Source organism: Pan troglodytes, chromosome 13, assembly GCF_028858775.2.
Source record: "Pan troglodytes isolate AG18354 chromosome 13, NHGRI_mPanTro3-v2.0_pri, whole genome shotgun sequence".
Taxonomy (NCBI): domain Eukaryota; kingdom Metazoa; phylum Chordata; class Mammalia; order Primates; family Hominidae; genus Pan; species Pan troglodytes.
In genome coordinates this window covers 61,600,917-61,616,186 of record NC_072411.2, presented here as the reverse complement: position 1 = coordinate 61,616,186, position 15,270 = coordinate 61,600,917, and the positions used below count along the sequence as shown (strand labels likewise).

Sequence of the window (15,270 nt, the reverse complement as noted above, 5' to 3'; positions counted from 1 at the left end):
CTAATTTTTGTATTTTTTGTAAAGATAGGGTTTCACCATATTGGTCAGGCTGGTCTTGAACTGCTGACCTCATGATCCCCCCCACTTGGCTTCCCAAAGTGCTGGGATTACAGGTGTGAGCCACCACGCCTGGCCTTAAGCATTTATTAGATGCTTAGTAATCACTGATTTTGCTTCTGCAGTTTTTGCCATCATTTTTTCTCTCTCTAGATCATCTCATCAGCGTATGTGTTATACTGTCTCCCATTTTAATACAAAAATAACTTTGAAGACTCTACTCCCCCTCTAGGTATAGTACCATTTCTTTACCACCCTTCAGAGCAATACTCTGTCAGAGTCGTCCATATATGCTGCTTTCATATCCTCATCTCACTTTCTCTGCTTTTTACTGTATTCATTCTTTTGTCCTTACCACTTCACTGACAACATTCTTGTCACGGACAGCAGTGAAATTTGTCTTGAGGCCGGCATGGTGGCTCACACCTGTAATCCCAGCACTTTGGGAGGCCAAGGCAGGCGGATCATCTGAGGTCAGGAGTTCGAGACCAGCCTGGCCAACATGGTGAAACCCTGTCTCTACTAAAATTACAAAAATTAGCTGATTGTGGTGGCGCACACCTCTAATCCCAGCTACTCGGGAGGCTGAGGTGGGAGAATCACTTGAACCCATGAGGTGAAGGTTGCAGTGATCCAAGATCGTACCACTTCACTCCAGCCTGGGTGACACAGTGAGACTCTGCCTCAAAAAATAATTTATCTTGCTAAATCCAGTGGTCATTTCTCAGTCCTCATGTTGTTTTCCCGGCAGCATTTGTCACAGTTTGTCATGTTGTCTTTCCTGAAACTCTTTACTTGAGTACTTAACTTTGTCAAGATCACACTCTTGGTTCCTTACTACTATTACCACTACCACCAACAGCAATCCTATTCCTATTCCATTGTTCTTTATCTCAAAATTTGGCAATGTCATTTACCCAGTTGATCTGACCAAAACCTTGGAATCATCCTTAATTATTCTGTTTTTTTTCTTGTTTAGTCATCAGCAATCAGATATCAAAAATAATCACTTTTTTCACCACCAATATGGCTACCATGATAGTCTTCTTATTTCTACCTGAGTTACTACAGTTGCTCAACTGGCCACTGTGTTTTGATTCTCCTTTCTCTCCCATATCCCCAAGATCATTCCATATACAGTGGCTAGAGTGTTGTTGTTTTTTAAAATCAAATCACATCATTCACTTAGTCATAACATCCCATATGGCTTTCAGCACATGTAGAATAACATCTAGAGTATTTACTGTTGCTTTCCAGGCCCTCTGTGGTCTCTGCCTTGCTCTCCTACCCCCTATCTTACTCTGCACTAGCCCTGGGCATTCTTGTCATTTTTTGAAAACACCAGGCCTTCTCAACTCAGGGCCTTGGCACTTCTGTTCTATCTGGAGTGTTCCTTTTTACTTCATTCTCAGGGTAATTATCTTCTCAGAGATACCTCCTTGCCGTCATTTCATCTCTTTACCCTTCAGTGTAGTACTTATCACTATAAGAAGGATAGTTGGCAAAAATGATTTTGTAGGTCTCTACTGCTAAAATGTAAATTCTATGAAGCGGAGACTTTGTCTTGTTCAGTGCTATACTCCCAGGTCTAACACAGTACCTGCCACATAGAAATCATTTGATAAATATTTACTGAATGAACAAAAGAATTATTCGATTCATGTCTTAATGAGTGAATCAGAGAATGTTAAAATTGGCTTGTGATTCATATTCTGATTTTCACACTTGTGATTTTATTGTGGTAAAATATACATAACATTAAATTTACCATTTTAGCCATTTTAAAGTGTATTCAGTGGCATTAAGTATATTCATTCATATTGTTGTACAACCATTACTTTTTTTCATCTTCCAAATCCGAAACTCTGTACCCATTAAATAAGAACTTCCACTCCTCCTTCCCCTAGTCCCTGGCAATTATCATTTTACTTTCTGTCTCTCTGAATTTGACTATTCTGGGTACCACATATGTGTAGAATCATATTGTATTTGTCCTTTTGTGACTGGCTTATTTTACTTAGCATATAATGTCTTTAAGGTTCGTCCACGTTGTTGCTGTTAAATATTTTTAAGTGGCATTTTTTCACCAAGTACTATAAATTAATTGTATGTATGCCTTACACTCCTCTTTCATCTGTGACCCTCAAAAAATGTTATAAACATAATTAACTAAACTTCACAATATCCCTTGTGAAGTCGATAATTATGGTATTGCAAACTGAAGAAATACTGATAGATTGCCTAAGGTACATAATGAATATATGCCAAAATTCTGAGTAAGGACCAGGATTATGTAGTCCCTGTTGAAAACATTAGACCAAATTTTTTGTTTGTGATGAAATTATTCTATGTTCTAGGAAAAACCAAGAGCAGTAATCATTTAATTTTTCTAAATATTCATAGCAATGTTCTTTGAATAAAAACAGTAAAATACAAATTTTCTGAAACTTTGTATTTATTAGTAATGATAACTTTAGTTATTTGACCTAACTAAATATTTCTTTGACCGCTGTATTATTAGATTGCATGCTTATTTTTCCAGTCTTCACAGCCATAGTCTGAAATTGATTTTTGAAGGTGTGGGTTGGAATAGCATCATGTCTGTTCTTCAGCTATGGTGCTTGAAAACTTTATGAAACTGTTACCTTATGTTTGTCTTGATTGCTGGCTTATTTGAGTGATTTTTTTTTTAAAAAAGCAATCTTGCGAGGGTCAAATTATCTGTCAATTTGGCATTTGTGGACAGGACCAAAATGGACTCTAATTTTGGTATAAAAAACTAAAAATTTCTATAATCAGGCAATGTGCTTTAACTTAATTCCTAAAGGTTCAACCCAAAGCTCACTGTGGGTTGCTACAATTTGAATTGAATTCCCTAAAAACTTGTAGTTAGATAAATAAACGTATATATAACTAAAACAACACATAATTTTTCTCAAATGAAACTTCATTGTATTACTTCACCCAAGTGATTGGTTCACTTTTGGATATTGTGTATATACATTAACCTCAAGAATGTTTCAATAGCAGTTGGCAGTGCTACTACCTCCTTCCTCTACTGGAAGCCCATTTATGGCTCTAAAATGGAAACTTAAGAGGGAATGAGTAAAGATGTTGCGAAGTGCTAACCAGTGTTGAAAGAATAGAGTGGTAAAGTGTGGAAAAACAGGCAGCTTATGTGTGTGTGTGTTTTTTTAATTTACCAAGTCTAATAGCCAGTTATGCTTTGTTTCCATGGTTTTTTATCACAAGCAAAACAATGAAGTTGTCATCTCAGGTCTTGCTAAACTTCATGTAATAAGGCTTTTGTTAGCTGTCTGAAAATTTTGTGATTCAACCTATGGGAATTATACCTTTTTTTAGAGAAGTTTCAGTCACACAGAACAATAAAGACAAGTGATGCAAATGAAGAATGTAATGCATTTTGATGGAATGCCAGTTTTTCCAGAAAGGATGGTGTAATTATTGATACCTCTTAGTAATTTATGGAAATGTAAATTTAGTTTTAGTCATAATAGTACATGAGAAAAAGTAAAGCAATTCTGCCCAGCTGACCAAAGTAAAGCAAATTGCAGCTTTTAAATACCAAGCCATAATGATGCAATCTGAAGAGGTTTAAAACTCAGTTCTCCAAAATCCAAGATTCGTTTCCTAAGCTCTATTATACATTAAAGATTCTATGGTAAAATAAACCTGTTTCCCCAAACATAAACTTGAAAGACATTTGAAGATATAAGAATTCCTCTCCTCCCAATTTGGAGCAGTTTTATTGAAATGTACATATCCTACCAAATAGAATTGAGGTTTTCTTTTTCCAATTATAAAAAATGGAGAAAATAATTTTTCAAATATTTAGGAACACCATTTACAGTTCAGTCCAGCTATGGTTTCTGAAATACATAGTAGTACCATCTGATATGGTAGCCATAAGCCACATGTGGCTATTTACATTTGAGTAATTAAAACTAAATAATATTTAAAAGTTGGTTCCTTAGTAACACCAGCCATATTACAAGTGCTCAGTAACCACATTTGGTTATAGGCTACTGTCTTAGTCTATTTTGTGTTGCTATAAAGGAATACTTAAAGCTGTGTAGTTTATAAAGAAAAGAGGTTTATTAAGCTAACAGTTCTGCAGGCTGTACAAGAGGCATGGTGCTGTCATCAGCTCAGCTTCTGGTGAGGGCTGCATCAAAATATGGTGGAGAAGGTCAAAGGGGAAGCTGGCATGGGTGAGAGGGACCAAACCCAAAGGTGTCTTGGCTTTATAACAACTCATTCTCACAGGAACTAATCCATTCCCTAGAGAACCAATCAAGTCTTTGAGCAAGAACTCACTCATTACTACCAGAACAGCACCAGGCCATTCATGAGGGATCCACCCCCATGACCCAAACACCCTACCTTATGTCCCACTTTCCTGCAATATCACACTGGGGATAAAATTTCAACATGAGATTTGGTGGGTACAAACAAACCATATCCAAATCATAGCAGGTATATATTGGACAGCATAGACACTGAACATTCCCATCATTGCAGAAAGTTCTGTTGCACAACACTGGATAGATCACATTGTCACCAGTTTCCCAGTATATAGTTTTCTATTATTTTCAAGTATCCTCCCCTCCTGCCAAAAAAGTATTGCTTATATCCTAAGTCTGTGATTTTTTTTCCATACTGAATAATAATCTTCAAATTTAAGAAGTCAGTATTTGAAATGATTAGCAAGTTAGGGTTTTAGCCGGGTGCGGTGGCTCATGCCTGTAATCTCAGCACTTTGGGAGGCCAAGGCGGGTGGATCATGAGGTCAGGAGTTCGAGACCAGCTTTGGCCAAGATGGTGAAATCCCGTCTCTACTAAAAGTACAAAAATTAGCTGGGCGTGGTGGTGGGCGCCTGTAGTCCTAGCTACTCAGGAGGCTGAGGCAGAGATTGCACCACTGCACTCTAGCCTGGGTGACAGAGCAAGACTCTTTCTCAAAAAAAAAAAAAGTTGTTTTATAAACCTTAAAAATAAATGCCAAAATATGTACAGTTGACACTTTAAAAAGAGAATGACAGTCCTTAACTTCTCCATGTCCATGGTCCATAATCCAAGATAACAACACTGATACAGTCTACAAATAACACATGACTTGTGAGATTATTTTTCACATGTAAATTTTGAAAATAATTTTTTTATTGTATAACCATACCTTGAAAAGAGCATAGAGCACACACAAAATCAAACTGATATATAAATGAATGATTAAATATTTTGTGATGATTACAGACAAATTTCAGGATTAATCAGCATTACTTCTGTGTTAAGATTGAGCAAAGTGAGAAAAAGCAGATAGGTATTCTATTCATTTATTTCATTGACTCTTTTTATTGAAGTAGGTATGGATAAATATCTTTAGTTTGTAGGTATGTAGTATAGTCAAGGAAAGGTTAAGACATGAGTATGTTAAAATTGAGTACATAAAGACTTTGTTTTGGGGCAGATCATGAGGAAAAATAAAGATAGTACGTGCTGATTGCTGAAAACATACTCATAGGATTGCATATCATGACTTAAAATTCTTTTCCCACATTGGTAGGTAGGTAACATTTGTAGATGTTTTCTGGGGGTTAATATTATTGAGATTTTTGTCTGTGCATATTTACTAAAACAGTGACTTGTAGAGAAATAGCATATAACCAATACATTAGTTGAATTATGTTTTCATAAAATGTAACATTACTTTTTATATGTGTAATTTGAATACGTTTCTTAGCTTTGAAATGATTTGAAAGAATTACCTTTTGCTTGTAAAAGCCACTTAGGATTTTTATGAGCAGCTTTAAGATTAGTCTGGCTTTATCCTCTAGTGTCATTTTAATTTCACATATTTTTTTCCTCATGCAATTGCAAGTACCTAGTAAGTCATGTATAAAAATTGCTACCGTGAGGAAGGAATGCCTTTACTAGTTTTTTATCCTATGAGCTTTAGTGCTTTAAGTAAACTGTATATTTTTAACTGTAGATCTATCCTTAACTTATAATTTTTCCAAAAAATCAAAAGTAAAATGGAATTTATCTTTTATTCAGATATGCATAGTTAGAATGTGACTATTTACAATAGTTTTAATACCTGTTTTGTATCACAGGGTTTTATAGAAGTAGTTTTTTCCTTCACAAGACTTCTTGTATTGACTCTGTTACCATCAAAAGACTATTTTTGCATTCATTAAAGTTGAGAGCTTAATGTTAGGCAAGTAGGTCCTTGAAAGCAGTTTTTTGGATACAGAGAGAGTAATGTGTTTTATCTCCGTGGCCACCTTCTTTTTTTTTTTAGACAGGGTTACTCCTTCACCCAAGATAGAGTGCAGTAGTACGATCAGAGCTCACTGCAGCCTTGACCTCCTTGGGCTCAGGTGATCCTCCTACCTCAGCCTCATGAGTTGCTGGGCGGGACTACAGGCGTGTGCCACCATGTCTTGCCAATTTTTCTATTTTTTGTAGAGATAGGGTTTCACCATGTTGCCCAGGCTGGTTTTGAACTCATGGGCTCAAGCAATCTGCTTGCCTCAGCCTCCCAAAGTGCTGGGATTACAGGCGTGAACCACCCACGCCTGGCCTATGTAGCTACCTTCTGATCTAATTTGGTATGATGGGGTAGAGAAGGTTAGTTTAGAGAGAATGTTTCCTGTCTTATCTTCTTTTACCCATCTTAACACTTTTACCCCTCTAAAACTGTTCAACATGTTTTCCTCTTTGGAAATCTTTCTTCATGTGCCTTTATTCATTGTATTTTCTATGTCTCTACTTCTTGAACTTAAACAAAACAAAAAACCCTGCAATTCCACTTCTCTTATTTCCCATGGGCCCTACTTATAGGTCTCTGCCAAATTATGCTGGCTGTTCTGTTTTTTTCTTCATATTCCCTTGGTGAACTTGCCCACAGTCTTGGCTTGAACTCTACTTTTATGTAACTGATTTTCAAATCTTGAACTCTTCTAAATTTCTACCTGCTGGAGCCGGGCACAGTGGCTCACGCCTGTAATCCCAGCACTTTGGGAGGCCGAGGTAGGCGGATCACCTGAGGTCAGGAGTTCAAGACCAGCCTGACCAACATGGAGAAACCCCGTCTCTTCTAAAAATACAAAAAAAAATTAGCCAGGCATGGTGGTGCATGCCTGTAATCCCAGCTACTCGGAAGGCTGAGGCGGGAGAATTGCTTGAACCTGGGAGGTGGAGGTTGCGGTGAGCTGAGATCGCACCATTGCACTCCAGCCTGGGCAACAAGAGCAAAATTCCATCTCAAAAAATAAATAAATAAATAAATTTCTACCTGCTGGTGGGAAGCGTCTTCATTTGAATGGCCTATGGTGACACTGGCCTGTCCTATTGTTCTAAACAAAAGTCACCCCACCCTGCCACTTCAGATTTCTTTCATTATGTGAGTGAGAATCTTTGAAGTAATCTTTCACTCTTTTGCTATCCTTGTTCCTAATACTTAGTTTAGCATGAAGCCTTCTGGTTTCACCATTTAAGATTTGGGTTTCCCATTCCCTCTGCATTTCCTCTTCACTATCCAGACCCTCATTATCGTACACCTTTAATTCACTACCCCTGCTTTCCCATCACCCCCTGCCTTGCTTTTCTTTTTAAGCTTCCCAAATGCTTCTTGCAGTGACTTAAAAACATATACCAAGTTGTTATGGCATATTTTCTTTAAATAGATAGTAATTCTTGAAGAGTTTTTATTTAAACTTTCTTTTGGATCCTTTGTAGCTCTTGACATAATGCTGGATGCAGTAGGAACTTGATAAATACTTGTTCACTCATTCATTCAGCAGCTAATTAGCTATTGGGTTCCAGGTACTAAACTTGTGCTCCAGTGATCTTCCTTCATGGAGTTAAAGCTAACAGCAGCCTCTGGTGGTAAAGGAAGGCCTCTCTAAGGAAGTGGTGTTTGTTATGAGACCCGATTGAAGTGAGAAAACCAGTGCTATGAAGATATGGAGAACAATTGCTCCAGGCAGAGGGAAGAGCAAGTGTCAAGGCCCTGAAGTGGAACAAATTTGATATGTTTGGGGATTATCAAAAGGGTGATTGTGATTGGAACGTGGTAGAAGCAGGAAATGCAGTCAGGGCACCAGGTAACAGAGGGCCTAAGAGGTCATGATAATAAGTATTGTGGGTTTTATTCTAAGAGCTGCTAAAGCCATTGTACAGTTTTGAGTAAGGGAATGATGTGATCTGATTAACTTGCTTTAAGAACAGAGGTAGGTACTTGAGACCGGGAGTTTGAGACCAGCCTGGGCAACATGGTGACACCCCGTATCTCAAAAAAAAAAAAAAAATTAATTAGCCAGGTGTAGTGACACACACCTGTAGTCCCCAGCTACTCAGGAGGCTGAGGCAGGGAAAAAAAAAAAAGAATAGAAGTAGGGAGGCTATAATGGTAATATAGGAGAGCCAGTAATCATGAAGTAGTAAGGTAAAATTAAGGATAGAGTGACGAAGAGTAGTTGGTAGGACGGACTAGGTGAAAGGTCTGAGGTAAAAGAGAAACCAGGAAAAATTCAGTTCTTTGTGCTTAGACAAGTCATGTATCATTTCTAAATTCTGTTTTCCTGGAGTCTACAATAAGGAATATCTCTTTCCTGCCCCTTTGAAGGAATCGTTATGAGGATCTGATAAAATAATACATGAAAGCCCATTATGAACCTTAAAATGCCATAACCATGTGTTACTTTTTGATACTAAACATTTAAGGGCTCATCTCAAATTAGACCTTGTTAATAAAGAAATTTCCAGGCTAGGTCCGGTGGCTCATGCCTGTAATCCCAGCACTTTGGGAGGTCAAAGTAGGTGGATCACTTGAGGCCAGGAGTTTGAGAACAGGCTGGCCAACATAGCGAAACACTGTCTCTACAAAAAATACAAAAAATTAGCTGGGTGTGGTGGTGCACACTTGTAGTCCCATCTGCACAGGAGGCTGAGGCACAAAAATCGCTTGAACACAAGAGGCAGAGGTTGCAGTGAGCCACGATCGCGCTGCTGCACTCCAGCCTGGGTGAGAGTGAGACCCTGTCTCGAAAAAACAACAAAAAATTCCAAAAATTAAGATTTCACAGGGATAAACTTGAAGCCATTTATAGTTTAGGAAATAGTTTTTTCCTCTTCTAAATTCTTCCCAGTGATATTTTCAATCTTTTGATAATTTTGTCACTATTCATAAATATTAGCATGTAGTAATGTTTCCAGTATTAAGTAGATGACATTTTGGTTCTAATCTGTACTGATAATCATAGACAGAAAAGTATTTATAAATAATACCTAATTGTCTTCAGTTTGTGATGTATTTAAGACATTGTTTTTCTCTTCTGAGTACTTAATTTGAAGACAAATAAAACTTGTAACCCAAATGTCCTACAGCTTGTTTTTAAATATGTTATGTTCACCCTAGGGTGTTGGTGATTATAAACAAAAACATGATCTGCCATACTATAATAAATAATGATCTATAAATAAACTCCAGTCCTTTTATGCTTATTTTTGTCATACTGATTATATGGACCCTGATACCGTAGGTTAATTTCAATATGACTTAACAGCATCAAGAAAGACACAAATTTTAAACAAACTTTTTAGTTTCTGAAATTTCTTAAGTATGCTTCAGCTGATTGCAAATTCTTGTTTTCCTATTGCAGGTTTCCCAACAGTGATGTCACAAGATTGACCACATTGATCACAGTAAGACCAAAATGATAGTTAAGCTTTTAAGGAAGTTTGGTTTTCCCTGAGAATGAGAATTGACTTAGAAAACATATATAATTTGAAATTATTATTTCTTTTGCTAGCCAGTTGAATGTTAACATTTTAAATGAATCATATCTTATACTTCTAGCTAGTTATTTAAATACTTTTAAAATATTACTTTAAAGGATTTAAAAAACATTTAAAATGAAAATTACTTTTAATTTACAACTGAAATTATAGGCCTAAATATACTAAATTATTTCAGTGTGAGTTAAATTCTGAACGTCATCTTTTTTGAGTTTTTATTTTTACCAGAAAATGACAGAAAGGTTAAGGTGATTCCACATTAGGAAATATATATAAAAGTAAATTACTTGAGATTGTAATGAATTATTAAGGAAAGATTATGAAAATGTAGCCTTGGTAGGCTGGGCGCGGTGGCTCACGCCTGTAATCCCAGCACTTTGGGAGGCCGAGGTGGGTGGATCGCCTGAGGTCAGGAGTTCGAGACTAGCCTGGCCAACATGGTAAAACCCCGTCTCTACTAAAAATACAAAAATAGCTGGGCATGGTGGCACACACCTGTAATCCCAGCTACTCGGGAGGCTGAAGCAGGAGAATCACTTGAACCCGGGAGGTGGAGGTTGCAGTGAGCTGAGATTGTGCCACTGCCCTCCAACCTGGGCAATAGAGAGACTCCATCTCTAAAAAAAAAAAAAAAAAAATACACACACACACACACACACACACACACCACATACACCACATACCACATATATATAGCCTTGGTAGAGTTTTTAGGCATCTTGCTTAAATTTTTTATTGATATTTATAGGATTTGTAGAGTCTTCCAGATATGGAGAGTTTTTTGATAAAAGGATGGTTCTCTTAAGTAACTGATACTTTTTAATTTTATTTTGTGTTAATTTCTGTTGTGTGTAAGGACATATATTACCTAAAGAAAAACTTTTCCAGGGCCTTTATCCACATTAGAAAATTCTAAGTGATAAAATCTGAATTACAATCATGAACTTTATATCATTTTTGAAAAATTCTCTTAAATAACAGATAAATAAATTTCTACTAAATTATTTACTCCATGATCCTGCTTCTTCAACTGTTTTAACTCATTAAATCCAGAAGCATTAATTATTAGAAGTATAAATTCACATATCAATAATGTTTGTATTTATGTTCAATCTTTTTTATTTGAAAACTGGTTCATTTGTTAAGTTTAACATTTTGCAGAGACTAGAGAGAAATTTTATTTATTTTTAAAGGCTTTATCATCATAATTTTGTCTACTAATGCTTATAGCATATTTTATTCATTTTCCTGAGGCAGCATTTTAGCTTTCTTTGATTTGTAGCTCTTTCCTTGTTTATTTTTTCTTAATTAGAACTTTATTGCCTTAACTGAATATTTTATAATAAAATATTGACATATTTCTATAGAAACCTTCTGTTTAGCATCTAGTGCTTTACAATCAAGGAAGTTAACATTAGCATTAAATGAAACCTTTTTTAAAATTTAAAAATGCTGACTCCCACAGCTTATTTTTATTTAAAATTTTTTTTCCCACAGTTTATTTTTAGGGTAACATTAAGAGAGTAATTAATTGCAACTGATCTAAATCCAAGAATTTCAGGAAGAGAGATGATATTTAATATTATTAAATGTTAAATATCAGTTAAAGAGTAAGAAGTGTTCATTTGAGAGGTTCATAAGTGACTGATATTAGAAACCTTAAGTTTGTTATGACACTGTTGTGAGGCTTTTGCTGGCCCTTTGAGTTAAGAAAAGAGGGTAGATTTCAACATTGATTCAGGTTCAGAGTGCTAGTGAGAGAGTAGTTCAAATATATGTTTACCATGTGGCTGGAATAAAATGAGGCCAGGAAAGGGCTGATTTATCCAAAGGAAGTAGAGAGGTCAGGAGACTAGTCATAGATACATAAACTGGTATAATGAGATGACATAGTAAGAACTAAAGGTAAAATGTTATGGTTAGAGAGGGAGATTATATTATGGGTTGTTTCAGAGCTCAAGTGTAGTAGCTATTTATATATTATGTAATATATACTTTATATATGTTTTAATCAAAATTTTCAGAAGTCAGGAGAATTGCTGTTTTTTTATTTGTGTCACAATCCATATAAATGTCAAAACCTTTTAACTGATCTCCCTTCTTCCTGGCCATTATCAATTCCACTGAAACTTGTACACAACTCCCAGTTTGATCTGATTAAAGCATTGCTCGGTTCCTTTTATTTCTCTACTTGAAAACGTTTGGTGGCTTCTCATTTCCTATGTGATCAAATCCAGACCTTCTAACTTGGTATTTAAGATCCTTCCTCAGTTTGTCTTCAGCATATTTTCTTTTCTTTCTTTCTTTTCTTTTCTTTCTTTTTTTTTTTTTTTGAGACAGAGTCTCACTCTGTTGCCCAGGCTGGAGTGCAGTGGTGCAATCTTGGCTCACTGCAGCCTCTGCCTCCTGGATTCAGGTGATTCTCCTGCCTCAGCCTTCCAAGTAGCTGGGATTACAAGCAGGTGCCACCAGGCCCAGCTAATTTTTGTATTTTTAGTGGAGACAGGGTTTTATCATGTTGGCCAAGCTGGCCTCGAACTCCTGACCTCAAGTGATCTACCCGCCTTGGCCTCTCAAAGTGCAGGGATTATAGGAGTGAACAACTGTGCCCAGGCTGTCTTCAGCATATTTTCTATTATTCAAGAATAAGAACTGTACACTCTACCTAATGTGGACTACATTCCCTACCTTGGATACACGTTTTGGCTCCACACTTACATTCATGCTATTCCCTTTACCTAGAATATTGTTTTTCTTTTCACACTTAAAAAAATTTCTTCTGGTGAAATCAAACTGTCTCTCTAATACCATATCCACATATAATCATCTCCCTGAGGTTTTCCCTAATCATCCTTGTTCTCTGTTCCTAATAATTTGGTAATGCTTAATTTTTATTACTCCAGGGTTACTGATAACATAATTGTATTTAGGGTACTTATTTTAATACACATCTTCTTACTATACTCAGCAAATGTTTGTTGGCAATCATAATAAACCAGAAAGTGCTAAATCAATTAGTATCTTTAGTGTTCTTATATTAAAATTGAAATAAGGATATTAATACATTAATATAATTTAACCACAGGAAGCAGGGTGGATAGAAAAGAGCTTAGATTTTAGAACCTTATAGAGTTCAAGTACTAACGTCACTGTGTACTAGCGATGTGACTTCTAGCAAGTCAGCCTCTTTGTGCCTCAGTATCTTCACCTATAAAACGATGCATTATTTGAATTTAAAAGGATTATGAAATTTAAATTCAATTTTTATTAGCTTTCCTCCCTCTTCCTGATAGAATTTTATGGCTTACTCCTTTACAGATAACACCAATGGGCGTGAAATCTACTATAAAGTTCAGTGATATATCCTAAACATTCAAATTTACCTTACTTACAAATTGTGGCCATTTTGTCTGTTTTAATAAATAGATTTCTACATTATGTATACTAGTGATGACTTTATTGACTTTCAGCAAGTTTCAGCAAGGAGGCCAATTGGACCTATTAATATAATGTTATTTTATTTGAGGAAAAGGGAGTCAGACAACTAGAATGGCAACATCTTAAAAAACCAAAATGAACTATAGAGTAGTTTAGAGTACTCTGCATTCCCCTTAGGTAATGGGCGAGAAAACCAAGGTCTAGAGAGTTTGTGGGAAAGTAGTGCACATAATAGTTAAGGACATGGACTTGGGGTTAGAAAAACCTTTGTTTTAGTTTGTGTTCTGCTACTTCTGTAGCTGATGTGATCATGAGTCAGTTTCTTAGTCTAAGACCCAATTTTTTCTTTTCTAGAGTAGGGATAGTATTATTATGTCTGGAATATTAAATGAAACATTGCTCATAAAGCACTTAGCACAAAAGATGGCACATACTACATTTTTCTTACCCTCATCATACTCATCAATATCTGTAAAGTTACTTGTCTAAAATTACATGATTTGAGAACTTGGACTAACCTGACTTTGCTTTATCCTGTTAGAATTTTTACTGTTCTGTTTCGTGATCAGTTCTTTCTTGATTAAAGATGTCTAAATAGCATTTATAGAAAGTATAATAAAATAATTCAGAGGTTATTTGCTTAAATCTCCCTTAATCCTCTGTCTTCTCTGAGCGTATTTTTGCAGTTGCATTTACATGCAGTCTTGTTTATATGTAATTTCATTATTATAGTGGCTATATTTTATCTTCAGATATTCTTATTTAATATTTTACTGTATATTTAATAATCTGTCCTAAGGCAACTTTATTTATTTATTTATTTTTTGAGTCTGAGTCTCACTGTCACCCAGGCTGGAGTGCAGTGGTGTAGTCTTGGCCCACTGCCAGGTCCACCTCCCGGGTTCACACCATTCTCCTGCCTCAGCCTCCTGAGTAGGTGGGACTACAGTTTCCCGCCACCATGCCCAGCTAATTTTTTGTATTTTTAGTAGAGACGGGGTTTCACCATGTTAGCCAGGATGGTTTCGATCTCCTGACTTTGTGATCTGCCCACCTCGGCCTCCCAAAGTGCTGGGATTACAGGCATGAGCCACCGTGCCCGGCCGGCAACCTTTTAAATAAAGTGGCTTTTTCTGTTTTTATTAAAATTTCTTGGCTGGGCACAGTGGCTCTCACTCCTGTAATACCAGCACTTTGGGAGCCCAACAGGGGGGATTGCTTGAGCCCTGGAGTTAAAGACCAACCTGGGCAATATAGTGAGACTTTGTCTCTACAAAATAATAAACAAAATCAGCTAGGCATGGTGGCTCAAGCCTGTAGTTCCAGCTACTCGGGAAGCTGAGGTGGGAGGATTGCTTGAGTCCAGGAGTTCAAGGCTGCAGTAAGCCAAGATTGTACCATTGTACTCCAGCCTAGGCTACAGAGGAAGACCTTGCCTCAAAAAAATTTTTTTTTCCATTTTTCTCTTTGGTAATTTTATTATGAATATTACTTAAATTTTGTAGAGATACATCTCTCCCAATAGTAATACTTAATAATTGAGATGTAGAAGGAATTGCTGTATAACTTTATAGTGTACATACTGTCAGAAATACTGGTGTTAGCTAGTAAATTTAAAATGTCAGGTACCTACCACAGAGAAGATATAACCAAGTATGGCAATGATTGATAGTTGTCCCTAATACTGGTTTTCCCCCTCTTCTAATTTTTTTTCTGGTATATCACTACCTAGAATAAAAACATCATTTCCCCAGTCTCCCTTGCAGCTAGGTATAGTAATCTGACTAAATTTTGGCAAGAGATATATAGGCAGAAGTAGTGTGTGCAACTTTCAGGATGTATACTTAAAGGAATGGGTGCACATCCTCTTTTTCGCCCCTTCCTCCTTGCTGGCTGAATTGTGAGCATAATTGGACTGTGAGTGGAAACCCTATACTGAGAATGGGTAAAGCA

The 15,270-nt window shown here is 36.5% G+C and overlaps 1 protein-coding gene across 43 annotated transcripts in view; it reads left to right on the top strand.

Moving 5' to 3' along the window:
- Positions 1 to 15,270, top strand: part of BAZ2B (bromodomain adjacent to zinc finger domain 2B) — a 415,244-nt gene that overhangs the window by 146,207 nt on the left and 253,767 nt on the right. For 37 of the 43 annotated variants that reach the window (XM_063790193.1, XM_063790187.1, XM_063790176.1 and 34 more), the window contains one exon: positions 9,744 to 9,786. The exons of the other annotated variants lie outside the window; for them this stretch is intronic. The gene's annotated coding sequence lies outside the window, so the exon portion shown is untranslated. The remainder of the gene's footprint in view (positions 1 to 9,743; positions 9,787 to 15,270) is intronic. 43 annotated transcript variants of the gene reach the window in all.